We start from the raw sequence: 4,193 nt of genomic DNA on the forward strand, positions 1-4,193 counted from the left end.
ATCCAAATATCCCCCTTTTCATTAAAAAAATGCATTTGCATTGCAGCTAAAAAAAAAGGCAATAGTACATATATGCATTGGCAAAACAGAATACTTAATAAATTTGACAAAATCAACTAAGATGTACTTGCAATTTCTGCCTTTATTTAACTGTAATCCTATACATAACCTTAGGGAGCTCCCACCACACTCCAAACTGCATAGCCATCCAGTCAATGCAGAACTCTGGAATGTCCAACTCTGAGGTAAATCAACAGAGGCTTTGTCTGAACACAAAGAGGTAAAGTGGTCTTATTAGCCTTGTCTAATCAAATTTGATTTTCTTTCCTTGAGGAGTCGTCTTTTCACCTCTGAATCTTTCAAATCCACCATGGCCTCTCCCAGCTCTTCCAAAGCCACAATCGCATCACTGGCTTTCACTCTTCAGTCAAGCTAAGTCAAGTGTAATTTTGTATTCATCAATTTTTCCAACTTTCATCATTTCCTTAGCTGATTTTGCATTCTCTTCTGATGGGAAGTCCACAAAGCCAAAGCATTTTGATATTCTAGATTCTCTGTCTGTTGCAATTCTAGCAGTTTCAGCTCCTTCAAATGCTTCATTTAAAGGTTTCTCAATTGTGACATCAGAAAATCCGTTGTTACAACCATAGGTGGTTTCTACTGCCCAACTCCCACTTGACCGCAGCATGTTTTTGTCATTAGGGTTTAAATCCCTTTGTGTTTTATTTGTCAAATAAACAGACAACATCAGGTTTTCTGGTAGGTTTAAAGATTAATTATTTATTGAGAAATATGCCTTGTCCCGAAATTGTCGCAACTGCACCCACTCAAGCATTCACTCGCACACACGCACGCACACACAGACACACAAGAAGAGACAGATAGAGAGGAAAAGAGGTAAGTGGTGTGAAGTGAGATAGGGTTTTGGGCTCATGGTAAACCTGTTGAATTCTCTCGGAGGTCAAGGTCTCTTTAGTTGCAGGCCTGAGATGTTTGTGGATTTCTCTGTTGGTTGAAAGGTCAGTTTGAAGAGAAAGGATCACTTCCAATTCTCCATGGCACCAGTTGAAAATGTAGAATTCACAGCAGGGTGCCTTCCTTTATTTTGCTTGTTGGATTTTTTCCCCAGTTCTCAGCTGGAAAAGCTTTGGATGCTTCTTCCTGGGTCTCCTCTTACTGTCTTCAGAGAGCTACCTTTAAAGCTAAAGGTTTCTCTCATCTCACCTCTATTGGGAGACAGTGAATTTTCTCCCTTTGATGACTGACAATGGCCCAGGATGTGGCTACTTCACACCTTCTTTGTTTCAGAAGAACCAATTCAATTCAAAAATGTCTCTTGATGGGTTTAGGATGGGTTCAACACCTCTTAGCTTCGAATATATTCTTTTGTCCTTGCCAGAAAATTTTAATATAGGAAGGCAAGGTCTTTGGACCTTCAGCAGCCATTTTTTTTAGCACATTGGCCACTTTTTTAAAAAAGAAAAGCCCATTTTTTATAACTCTTCAGGTTGAGTTCTTGTAGTTTCAATCACTGCACTTTACGTGAGTGTCACACCATGAACAAACAATGTCTTGCTGGAACCATCACCACTTCTATACCCTCGGTTGCTGAAATCCAACTTCACAGTTCTCCTTTCAATTTTTATATTGCTATGATTCTCAAGAGCTTCTTTAGCATCCTCAATAGATTCAAATTTTGCAAATGCAAATCCTTTTGGTCTGCCATTCTTATCTGGTATTTTGATCATTGATGCTTTTCAAAAGTACTCTGAAGGGTTTCTTCTGTTGCGGAATGTGCCAAGTTATTTACAATGAGAGTATCAGAATCTGGTTGTGTTTGTCTACCCGTTACATTTAACATACTCTTATCACCAGTCAAATCAATAACTATGGCCCTGCCCTCAACTGTGCCTTGTTTCTGTTCCAATGCTGTATCTGCAGCTGCTTCATTTTCAAATTCAATTTTCGCAATGCTCCTAGTCCCTGAACCATTGCAAGAAGCAGGAAATCTAATGTCAATAGCATCCTCAAAATATCTTTGAAGCCATCCTGAGTTATCTTGAATGCGAGATTTTTCACAATGTCCTGCAGTCCCTTTCTCTTTTACTATCTGCATTGCTTTCCTTGCTGTGTGCATTGTCAAGTTTGACTGCAAGTCCCAGCACTTTGTTTCCATTGAATTCCAATGCCTTTTCCAGTTGTTCTTTGGTTTCAAAGTCTTCCTGTTATATCCAATTCAGACATCTGTGACTGAAAATTTATTTTTGGTGAAGAAGCCTTTCAGTGCTTTCTTTTTAGTTCCTCAAAGTTCTTTTCAGAGTTCAAATTTCCAACAAATAGCAAAAAAGATGCATAATTTTCAGTTTTATGCTTCTTTTTATGCCTCTTTTTTCCTCTGTCCAGCCTTCGGAGAATACTTGGCATCAGGTGGCAGGACTATATCTCCAACACAGAAGTCCTTGAAGCGGCCAACACCGCCAGCTTATACACACTACTGAGTCAGCGGCGCTTGAGATGGCTTGGCCATGTGAGCCGCATGGAAGATGGCAGGATCCCCAAAGACACATTGTACAGCGAGCTCGCCACTGGTATCAGACCCACCGGCCGTCCATGTCTCCGCTATAAAGACGTCTGCAAACGCGACATGAAATCGTGTGACATTGATCACAAGTCGTGGGAGTCAGTTGCCAGCATTCGCCAGAGCTGGCGGGCAGCCATAAAGACAGGGCTAAATTGTGGCGAGTCGAAGAGACTTAGTAGTTGGCAGGAAAAAAGACAGAGGCGCAAGGGGAGAGCCAACTGTGCAACAGCCCCGACAAACAAATTTCTCTGCAGCACCTGTGGAAGAGCCTGTCACTCCAGAATTGGCCTTTATAGCCACTCCAGGCGCTGCTTCACAAACCACTGACCACCTCCAGGCGCGTATCCATTGTCTCTCGAGATAAGGAGGCCCAAAAGAAAAGAAAGAAGCTTGCTTTGCCACAACCATCTCAACTTCTTTTGCTTTTTTAGTCACAGCAGCTGCACACTTGGGAATAGATTTCTCTTCTGGTATGTGGAGGGTTACCAATCCAAGCTTTTGACTTGTTTCAGTTGAGATGAGGGGAGTTTTCTTAGTGTTCACTATCTGGAACTGAAGTTCTTCTTTCTACCTGTTGCATTGGACCCTGCAAAGTTGCAGACAGGAATTATTTTAAATTAAAACTTTCCCTTCTGGAACTCCCCAATGCATAATTTTCCACTCAAATCCTGACGACTCACCTCTGACACCAAATTCCATGTGGTGCCTAAAATCGCTGAATCCAAAAGCCTTTATTTACACATCATGACATCAGCCGTCACATGTGTATGGCAAGCCAAATTGTGCAATGATATTTATTCAAACATTAAAATACCATTGATGTAGGAGAGGCTAAGAAGACCTTTCAACCTCTTATTAAACACTATTATCGCATAAGTACATAGGTTTTTGTGTTTGCAGATTGGTTGCAGGCACCAGTGATAGTTGCACAACCAATAAAGCCAAGCGTGGGTTTAAGGATTTCTCAGGCTAGCAGCCACCATCACTTGTTGCCTATATTTTTGCTTTGTGGGCCACTGTGACTGGCAATAAGCACAATAATGGCAAGTTTACTATAATGTATGTTACAGCACAAAGATTACACTTTGCATATATTCAGGTACATGGGGATTGCTTTGCCTAACAACCAGAAGGTTACATAGCAACTAAGTCTGGCCAGTTTTGAGTATGGGAAGAGGTGGCCCAGCAAGTCAAAGCTGTGTTAGAAGCCAAGAGGACCACAGTCACAACTTCACACAGACAGAAGTCTGAAGGTGAACATCTGCAGGGGGTGGGGGAGCAGCTGTTCTCTGCTCATTCTGTAATTTAGGCAAAAGAACCATAGGTTACAACCAAGGCAGGAGGAGTGCACTGTTGATTCAGTCCCACTTCTCCACAGGTCACAGCATATCAATAAATTTTCCGACTTACCAAAATAGCCAATTAGATACTCTATTTGTCCCCAGAATAAAGCACACCAACCAGGTTTCTTTAAACAACAACAAATAGTTGGATGCCACTCAATGTCTTTCCAGGCGAGGTTGATGAACAGTCTGTGATGGGTAGGCATTCAAAGAACTTCAACAGTAGAAGGCTTCACATAAGGTCCTCCATCAAGTGTGCAGCAACCAGG

General features: G+C 41.7%; 1 pseudogene; it reads right to left on the reverse strand.

Annotated features, from left to right (window-relative positions):
• Positions 1-427: 427 nt before the first annotated feature.
• LOC137376901 (nucleolin-like) lies at positions 428-2,424 on the reverse strand (annotated as a pseudogene).
• Positions 2,425-4,193: the final 1,769 nt, after the last annotated feature.

This window comes from Heterodontus francisci, chromosome 14 (assembly GCF_036365525.1).
Source record: "Heterodontus francisci isolate sHetFra1 chromosome 14, sHetFra1.hap1, whole genome shotgun sequence".
Lineage (NCBI taxonomy): Eukaryota > Metazoa > Chordata > Chondrichthyes > Heterodontiformes > Heterodontidae > Heterodontus > Heterodontus francisci.